This window comes from Equus asinus, chromosome 17, assembly GCF_041296235.1.
Source record: "Equus asinus isolate D_3611 breed Donkey chromosome 17, EquAss-T2T_v2, whole genome shotgun sequence".
Lineage (NCBI taxonomy): Eukaryota > Metazoa > Chordata > Mammalia > Perissodactyla > Equidae > Equus > Equus asinus.
The window spans coordinates 28,208,649-28,219,454 of NC_091806.1; the positions used below are offsets into that span (position 1 = coordinate 28,208,649).

A 10,806-nucleotide genomic window follows, 5' to 3' on the forward strand; every position below is an offset into this window, starting at 1 on the left:
GACAATTTTGAAGACATAGTTAGGCCTGAGTTCAAAGTATGTCGCTGGCCATGTTTGGAGTTTAGACTTGACTGGAGCAAATCTGAAGTGTTCATCAAAAGGTCTGATTGCGGTTTTCACTATCCTGTCTTTTGATCTTTGGCTGGGTTTAAGCCTTATTGTGTTCAGAAGAAAGAGTTTTCCTCTGAGAACATTACTGGCTTGTGTTGTTTGATTGTCCATAGTATAGACATGCCAGCCTTTAAGACTAAATATCTATACACCCTGGAAGACTGTGACCTTTTCATTTATGATTGACTGAGAAGCTTTAGTGGGTAGGATTCCTAGCTACTCTCAGCTCCCCAAGTTGAATGAATTAAAAGACATGGATATAATTTTTTTTCCGGAGTTCCTAGGAGTCAGGAGGCACAGGAGTAAAGCTTTGCTTCCTACTGTACAATGGAGAATCATGAGGATGTAAAGTTAAGAATTATGCTTATAGGCAGAAGTGGTTGAAAAAAATCACACTCAGAGAAGCTTCTTTGTAGAAGACACTTATAGGAGATAGAACAAAAGCACTGTAGGGAGCAGGACTCCACTTCCATTCACTCTCTTTCAGCCTTTAATGTGGAGTTGGTTGCAACCTTGCCAGGGATCATCTGGGTTGGTGTAACTTACTTGGCACTTTGAGTTCAGGCTATTCCTTTACCGAAGGAGATGATAAGGGATAGGTATGGGCATACTCCCCACCTACAGAATTGTTCTGAGCAAGAAGTGAGAGTCCTTGGGGATCCATAAAATCACCTATTCATGTATGCAGAGGCTGGATTCCATCAACCTGACTGCTTGGTTGGAGTTCTGTCCCAGGAAAAGGATGTCAGAAAAGACAGGATGACTGATCTATAGTGGAAATTTCCTAGCAATAGCATAAAATAAATATAACTCAAATTTAGCATTGATTTCAAGTAGACATGAAGAAAAGCAGACTTATTAATCTTCTTTATTATGCTTTCTTCTGGAGCCCAAACCCTCAGATTTACCAGGACCCATAGATATTTTGAAGGTGCTCTGGTAGCTAATGGAATGGTGAAATCATTCAAAGAGGTGGTAAATTCAATAGGAAAAGCAGGTCTCCTAATTTATAGAAGGAAGGATGTATTAGAAAGTGAAATAAGCTAATACGGAGAATTTTGTAGGAAAAGGAAGAGTGTGAGTGGGGTTGAGAATAAACTATGAAGGGAACTAACTAAGTGATTAATGAGCTTGAGGCTGAAAATACTGTTTCCTTTATTGGGCTTGGAGCACATAAGAGTGGCAGTTCAGTTTGAACATACGTATTAATGACCAGAAAAAAAGAAGATGATAATTAACAAGTTAAAATTTCTGAGGAGAAAGGAAGCAGTTGTATGCAGAATACATGTAGATATATTAACATTAAATATGAGGCCTTGCACATATTTTAATAGTTTGGGCAAGTAGGCAAAAATGAATTATAGATATAATTATTGATGAGAAGTTTAAGGTTAGGAGAATGATTCTGTTTTGGCCCCTATTTTCCTGGGAAGCAGGAGGCATAGTATCCTCCTGGGATAAAAGGAAAATTCAAGGGATCAAGGTTATAGGGAATTGGTGAAAAATTTGGACATATGCCCAGAAGAATGTTTAGGAAGAAAGAACTGTCTAGAAGAGCCAGAAAATTTGCTCAAGAAGCTTTGAAGTCCTAGTTCACATTTGATTTCATAATTTTTGTTGGCACTCCCTAGTTTATAATTTTCTTAAGTATTGCCTTACATCTTAGGTAAAGGGAAAAAGAAGATGGTATATAAATTATGGTTTAAATACTTCAGTTAGTGTAGTATGTTACACTTGAAGCAGAACAAGGCTTTATATAGGCGAGATTTTGTAAACATTACTATTTACCAATTCTACCCTATTTGAGAATTAACATACAGTCAAGCCTGTATAATGATATTTTGGTAAATGACAGACCACCTATACAGCAGTGGCCCCATAAGATTAGTACTATATAGCCTACCATCCAGGTTTGTGCAAATACACTCTACAATGTTGGCACAACAATGAAATCCCCTACCAATGGATTCCCCATCCTCAAGTGACCCCTGACTGTAATTGCAAAACTTATGTTAACCTTTTCTCTCCTTAATACTTATAAATCTTTTAAAAGGTAAAATTAGTCAATGTATTACTCAGGATAAGCTACATTTTGCCATGAAAACAAATGAATCCTGAACTCTCAGTGGCTTGACTCATACAATTTTATTTCCTATTCAGGCCTAATCCACTTAAGATTAGGTTATCCTCCAGGGTAGTTCTCTTCCATGTAGTTACTCAGTAATCCAAGTTGTTTCCGCCGGGTGGACCTACCATCTCAATGAGTGTCATCCAGGCTTGCTGCAGCAGGGAAAAAGAAAGCTGGGGAGTAGCACACTGGCTCCTAAATGTTTCAGCCTGGGTGTGACATACATCCCTTCTGCAAACATGGTCCTACTTAAAAACAAGTGGGCTGGAAAATATGGTATTAGAGAATGGATTCTTAGTGATCAGCAAATAGACTGGCTGTGCTTGGAAAAAACTGATCTCACATTTGGAATAGATTGTTTGCTAGATAATTGAATATCAATCTTTATGAAATATATACATAGCATAAAATATAGGCATGACTTTGGAGTCATTGGGTTATTTCACCCCTTATGAAGGGAGAAGTGGAATTGCTAGGATTTGCGGGACTTCTGTCCTAGCCCAGGTCCTGATCCCTTCTTTTATCTGGGTTATCTCTCTAAAAATTGAACTGTTTCTGTATCTCAAATTATTTCCCATCTCAGTGGTCTTCAACTGACCTGAAATTTTCTATTTAAATTTGAATGTGCACACTTTGTCTTGATTACTCAGATATCATCAACTCTTTTGTACCTGAAACTTTTGTTTCTATTAGCTAAGGCATAAATCCATCCAATAAAAGTTACATTGGAGGTGAAATGGTATATAGGATGTCTTCGACCAAAAAGTGCTCCACAAAATATCTTCTACCTGGGACATCATGTGCAAGATTGCTTAACAATTGTACCTGGAAGAATTTTATATTCCTTCCTGGCTTTAGGCAGAGAAAATAATTTATTCTGAGAAGAGCCCAGATTACGAGGTGATTGGTGCCCCCTGGAATTGTGCAACACAACAGCATTAATTTTGGGATGATTCCTCCCTTAATGACTCTCTCATTCCTCAAAACCCATTCATTTCTTGTTGATCTCTAACTCTCACAATAATAAATCTACCTTGAATACAGTAGTTGGGATTAAAACTACTCATTCTCAAGAAAATACTTAGCTGTTAGGCATTTTTGTTTAAACAATTTAATTACTTGGCCTATTGCTTATATAATCTATACCTGAAGCTTTACAAAGAATTATTCTACTGAATACATAAACTCAGAGGTTTTCCATACATTGTGACATTTTTATGCTGATTAGCAATGTCCCTTTGACCAACAATTTGTAAATGCAAAGTGGTTTCTAATTGGAGGAGAATTTAGTCATCATTTAATAAAATATTTATATTTTATGAAATAGGGACCATTAAAGAACCCAGAAAAAAGGGAAGCAAAAGATACTTAAAGCATGTATTTGGACTTCAAGACCATTGTCCTTTCTATTAGTCATACTTGTTAAAATATGAATAGATTTTGTTTTTATCTTCTGCAGTCACATGAATTGTTATCCAAGATTACCCTTTGGCTCCAGATGTTCCTCATGGCATTTTTCACCTCTGAGTTTCTGAGGGTGTAGATTAAAGGGTTTAACATGGGTATTACCATAGTATAAAAAAAGCCACTGCTTTATCAATGGGGAAGGTAATCACAGGTCGAAGTTATACAAATATACAGGGTACAAAGAATAAGATGACTACAGTAACATGAGAAGCACAGGTAGAGAGAGACTTCCGCTGTCCTTCAGTGATGTGAGGTCGTAGGGAGCAAAGGAGGTGATAAGAATAAAAAAAATAAGCATATACATCAGTCCACTGTTGGCAGCCACAAAAAGTCCAAGGACATGAGTATCAGTGCAGGAGAGTTGTAGCAGAGGGAAAAGGTCACAGATGAAATGGTCAATGACATTGGGGCCACAGAAGGGCAGCCAGACCAAAAAAAGAATTTGAATCAGTGCGTGAAGAAATCCCCCAGTCCAGGCCAGGACCACCAGGAGGCCACACACTTGCCTGTTCATTGTGATTGTGTAGTGCAATGGCTTACAGATGGCCACATAGCGGTCATAGGCCATTACTGTGAGCAGGATGATCTCAACTCCCCCAAAGAAATGCCCTGCAAAAAGCTGAGTCAGGCACCCACCGAAGGAGATGGTTTTCTTTTCTGCAAGTAAGTCAAATAGCATTTTGGGAGCCACAGTAAAAGAGCAACAGCCATCTATAAAGGACAAGAAAGACAGAAAAAAATACATGGGGGAACCTAGGGCTCTGCTGGTGGTGATTGTCACCACAATGAGTGGGTTTCCTGCCACAGTGAAAAAGTAGATGACTGCAAACACAGGGAACAAGAGTTTCTGCACATCTGGGTTCTGCATCAGGCCGAGCAGGATGAATTCAGTCACATTGCTCATTAGCTCCATGAATTCTTTTTGGTATTTGGATAATTGAGTTATCTGTGAATAGCACAAGCACAGGGGCTGCAATTGTGGCAGATAAATTTTGATCAAGAAAATAATTTCTGTTAGGATTATTATCTGCAAGAAGATAAAACTAAGACTTAAATTTGGGCTATCTTATTAGTTGCATAATGAACACATAGCCCTGTTCTTTCTCTCCCACACACACATTCATGCACACATTTATATACACAAGCATGGTTTTATGACTGTTGACATGCCAGGAATTTTCTTGTAATTGTACGTGGATGGACATTGTCTCATCATTTGCCTAATTATTTCCTCCTTAGAAAAACAGGAATAAAAAGAGGACCAGTAGGGAAGACCAGAGGCTTGAATTCATGAGCCTACACCCGCATGTCTTTCCTCTAGTCACTTGTGCTGATGAGGCTAAGCTGCAGAGTTCATTACTCTTGTTATTTTTAACTTGTTTCAGGGTGTATATAAAACAATAGGTAAACTCAATTTGAAACTAAGGATGATGTAGTCACATTTCAGAAAAACTGAACTGAGTGAATGTTTGAGACTACAGCAAAATAAGCCTGGAGATTAGATTGTGAGCTTACACTGCATTCAAACAGAACTGTCTAGGAATATCATTAAACAGGAAGGCAGAAAGATATCCTGAAGAGGATAAAGCAGAGAACATGATGCAAGGCAATTCCACAGATTTATTTGAAAGTTTAGAATTCACTAGTTAGAGAACTTCTTTCATGATTAGGTTTCAGGGGCATTTTGAAAATCAAAACTCAACTTAAGGAAGACTATGACAAATTCTCTGGATCTATTTAGAAAACAGATACATTTAAGGTGAGGCAATAAAAGCATCATAATTTGTTGGCCAGCGTGTGTTCTTTATAGTCTGGTAGACAATTCTTTACTCTGTTTTCATGGATGAGTAGCCATGTGACGTTGTGTGCAAACCTTAGCCTTACTGTGCCTAAACTTTCTCATATATAAAATAGGAAAAACAAAAAATAGCATAGAGGAATTGAAAAACAGCATTATTACATAGGTCAAAGTTTTAACTTATAGGTAAAATGCATAACTTTTCACACATTCCAAATTCTTGATAATAGAATAAAAATGAAAAAAATCCACATATCATTATTCTTATCCTCAAAATATTTGATTGTTATAATATTAAGAAAGAACACAATGAATAGAGAAAATAAATGAACGAAATACTCAATTCAAGAGGTTAGAAAAGCAACTGATTATATTCAGAGAAAGGTTGAATGCAGAAATCAATACATCAGGTAATAGGGAAATATTAGACTTGATAAACAAATCCAAAGCTTTTTAGTATTTTAAAAGTACAAATAAATCTGATAAGTACAAATACGTTCAGTAAGAAGCAAATACGGTCAAATTGCAAAAGGACATTGTTTTTACAGAATATTTAAAAGAATGTCATGTGTAGTTCATCAAAGATTTTTCAATAACTAGATAGGTGTTTTTCAAAGTAAAGCAAGTCTTCTCTTCATGCTGTCACCAACAAAAAAACAAAAAGGAAAAATAAAGAAAAAGGAAAAAAGAATAGAGTGTATTAAAGCCTTCAAATAAATCATAGATCTGTTCAAAACAAAAAAAGAAATAAAGAAAAATATTTTATCTAATCTCTAGATGGGAAAGGAAGAGCATTCTAAGCAAAATGCAATGGTATAAGATATAGGACAAAACTAACAGACTCAACTACATAAAGATATGAAACACAATGGAAAAATACTTGTAACAAGTGTAATAGATAACCATTATTATAGAAATAGTTTTCACAAAAAGATGGGCTCACACTATTATAAAAATAAAGGGAAAACTAATAAAAAGATAATGTTCACAAAAACATTAGACATCTAAAAAATCCTTTATTTCAGAAGTCATTAAATTCAAAGTTATCAGATACAATTTAAAAACAGAGGAATACTTTTAACTGGCAAATTGGCAAAGATTCATGACATGTTATATTGCCCAGTGCTGGTGACTGCGTGTAGTATAAACAATTCTGGAACAAAGTTTGACTCTATATAATAAGGGCTTTATAACTGGTCATGTCCCTTGGTCCCATACTCCTTATGCTTAAGAATCTATTCTAGATAAAAAAGATGGACAGTGGCCGGCCTAGTGGCGCAGCGGTTAAGTGCGCACGTTCCACTTCAGCAGCCGGGGTTTGCCGGTTTGGATCCTGGGTGCGGACCTGGCACCGCTTGGCAAGCCATGCTGTGGTAGGCATCCCCCATATAAAGTAGAGGAAGATGGGTGCAATGTTAGGTCAGGGCCAGTCTTCCTCAGCAAAAAGAGGAGAATTGGCAGCAGTTAGCTCAGGGCTAATTTTGCTCAAAAAAAAAGGACAAAACTTTTTCATACACGTTCTGTTTCACAATTATTTTATGATAATGAAAAAAGGAAAAAAAGTCCAAATGTTTACATAAAGAGGAACAGTTCACTGAATTATACTTATGAAATACCAGGTAGACACTGAAGTTTTGTGCAAGAAGAATTAGTGGTGCAGAAAGATTCTTCTAATATAGAGTGGAAAACTCAAGATATAAAATAGTTTATATATTATGATCTAAATTGTTCAAAATGATATGTATACATTAAAAAGTATTTGAAAAGTACACTAAAGACTAATAGTGGTTATTTGAATTCAAAGTTAAGGTCAATTTTTCTTTGAAAAATATTCTGGTCTAAGTTTTCTACAAAGAAAAGAGATTACCCTTATAATCAGTAAAATAATTTAATAAAAGAAATTTTATTATCTTATCTTGGGTCTGGGTTCATAATATACTAAGTGACTGCTTTTCTCAGTAGACTAAATATGCCAGTCACTATTCATATAAATCTGTGACAGTAGAAACATCTGTTTAAATCTAACTTACTTATAAATTGAAAACTCTAGGATCACCTTGAGAAAAAAATACTAACAAAGAAATCACAGATTGTACTTACCTCTCTGAGTGCATTTGGGAAAGAAGTAACAGGTTACTTCTATAATAAGACATCTTACTTGTACACCACCCTTGTAGCAATCACTGGCCCATTACTGACACTGCTTTGCAGGTTCATTTATTTTTATCTTAATTATAATATTTCTTTTCCTCACTTAATGACTTGAAAATAATTACTAAGAGAGACTTCCTAAATAATGCTGAGTTCATGGGCTGGGTTTATTTTTGCTTTACAGAGTCACAGCATCCTATGAGTGTGAGGCACAGCATCTCAGCTCAGATAATGAATTTCGTTAGTCAGACATCTTCCAAAGCATTAGGCTTCAAAAGAAATTGATGGGAAAAAAACCATAAGCATTAGAGAACATCTCTCCAAGCTGCCTTACCAAGCATTTGTCAGTCTCTCTCGGTGACCATATGAATTATATGATAAAAGCCACTTTGAGATCTGATCTGATTTAAAGACCTGAAAATAACAAGGTATGTTAAAGCAGAAGAACTAAGGATTGCAAGCACCATAAAATCAGCAATAAATGAAAGTTGCCTTGGGAGAAACAAGTCCCTGAAGCTAGTTCTTTTAAGCCGTTTTCTTAGTAAGATCATGCTCAGCTGGGAGATATCTCCTTTGGCCCTTGGGAATCTGGATCCAAATGGGTTGAAAACTCAAAACCAAACAACTCTTGTGATCCATGGCCCATTATGCTTATGTGGTCTTCCCAGGTCTGCCCTTATCAACATTTTCATGTGCAGTTCCAGGGAAATATGTGAATGGGTGTTACTCAAGTGCAAGGAGTTAGGGAGGCTCTGATCTCTCAACTCCTAGAGGAGTAGATTTATCAGCTTCAATCAAGATGGGAGCCAAAGCAGTTTATCCTTTCTCTCCTGTGGCCATGGCATCTGTGACCAACGTATGGAGGAACCAGATGGGCTCAGTTTTCAGCCTCTCTATGACTGTATTTGGGAAGTGATTTTAGAGTCTGGGACCCAAGGCACAGAATGCTCTAGTCATGGGAGTATGGATGTATGAGCCACTCAGAGTCCATGAAACAGCCCTAATAATACTTGTGTCACAGAGTTATGGGGAGGATTGAACAAGACAACATATTAAAATGTCTGTCAGTACAAAACTGCTATTCTACTGAGGATAGACACATAGGTTAGAGAAACTGATCTTTAAGGATAAAAATCTGAAGCTTGCTTCAGAGTAAGAGTTTTGTTGGCCGTTCTATTTGCTAACTATGTGATCTTGAGCAAGTTTTTCAGCATCTTTATAACTGAGTTCCTACATCTGTAAAAGGGGAGAGATAATTGTATCTATCACAGGACCGTTCTGGGGTTTGTATGAGATAATACACGTAAAGTGCTTAGAATGGTGCCTGGCACGAAGTAAAAGCTCACTGTTGCCTGTTGTCATTTTCTGTATAGAAACTCAGAGCTCAGGGTGTGACTAACAGTTTCTGGCAAGAATTGTCTCAACTCATATATACATGTTTTATCTTCTTTACAATTGTGGTTTATAGAATCTTGGCAAATAAAGACATTAGGACAGAAGAAAGGCCAACTTTTAAAGTATTGAATACTAATTCATAAATCATAATAATTTAGAAATCTTTCTATGAGTATTTGACCTTCTCTTCACTAAAAACATCTGACAGTGAAGTTGAGAGTCCTTGAAAAGTTTGTAGGAGATAAAGGAAAGTGGATACAATGAGAAATAACAAGTAATGAGTCCTTTGTATTTATGTCACTCTGTTAGATGTTGTGTTTCATGTAAGTCTCACATAATCCCTTTGAAGGAGGTATGAATAATTCTATTTTATGTGGAAAGAAATTGTTGTTCACTGTGAGCATCATTTGGTCAAGATCAAAAAAGCTTATATTTGGTAAAGCTTGGATTTAAATACACACTGATCTCATTTCTAAGCCTGAGCTCTAACAATTACATTATTGTAATGCATTAGACGCTGGTTCTATGATGTGTCTCTTTCACTGGGAGTGATGGGAGGGGAGGTGCTGATTCAGACCAGCTGTGCATTACTAGAGGCTTTGGTTCTACCACCAGTGGCAGGCAGGACACATTCCTCAGATGGATCCCACACACAGCCATGACCATAAAGGAGTATCATAGAGAAAAAAGAACATCTCTTATTTTCCTCTCCTATGTTTGGCCCCCATCTAGGAGATCTGCCTAAGCACTATCTCGGGAGTTTTGATCTTGGAAATTTCCTAATGCCTGCAGAGTAGAAGGGAAGATGAATGGAATTTCAGACTTAGGACCAGGGACATCCTCTACATGGATGAGACATGGTAGAGCCCTAGACAAATAATACATCAAAGACATGAATCTGGGTATGACTCCCAGTTCTATTTGCTTTAAGATTCTATGCATGACATTTAACTTACCAGAACTTGTAAAATAGCCTTGAATACATTGGGGTTACTGAGAGGAACACCAAAAGGTAGCATATAAAATCACCCAGCTAGTGCATTATACATAGAAAATACTTGGAAAATATTTTCTGAATCTATGTGAAAGAAATATTTGCATTTTCCACTACTGTAATACTGTTGATTATCATTTATTGAATCCTGGATAAACTGTGTGATCTTGGGTAAGTTATTCAACTTCTCTCTGCCTCAGTTTCCTCTTCTGCAAAATAGAGATAATAAGATTACCTCAAAGGGTTGTTATTAGAACCAAATTAGTTGCTAAAGTGGGACAAAGGATTGAGGGTAGATATTTTTTCAAGATGGGAGAGACTTGATCATATTTAATGGCCAATAGGAAGACCTAAGAGAGAGATAAAGGAGGTGAGAGGAATTTTGGTTTCAAATTCACCATAACATTTTCTTTCCCTTTGACTTAAATTTCCAAGACGTTGGAGCTTTGAAATGCTTGCCAAATCTATTTGAATAAATTTGTGCCATCTTCACGTTCTCTGCTTCTGGTAACATTGTCCAGTCAGTGGAGACTTGGGAAATATACATTACATAATATGATGTTTGAACAGCTACATATAACATTTGTTTCTTATTCCTGAATACATTGGCCATTCTCCTTAACTACAGAGGTCACCATGGTAAGTTAACTAGAATTTTTATTTTTAATTCAGTTTCTTACATTTGCATCTTCTCCCAAGGTGTTTGTAATTAAAATCATTGAAGCATTACTTTCTGAAATTTGATGGAGGATCACTTTTTAA

At 36.5% G+C, this 10,806-nt stretch overlaps 1 pseudogene; it reads right to left on the reverse strand.

Moving 5' to 3' along the window:
• Positions 1 to 3,685: 3,685 nt before the first annotated feature.
• Positions 3,686 to 4,610, reverse strand: LOC139040593 (olfactory receptor 4C5-like; annotated as a pseudogene).
• Between the last annotated feature and the right edge of the window lie 6,196 nt (positions 4,611 to 10,806).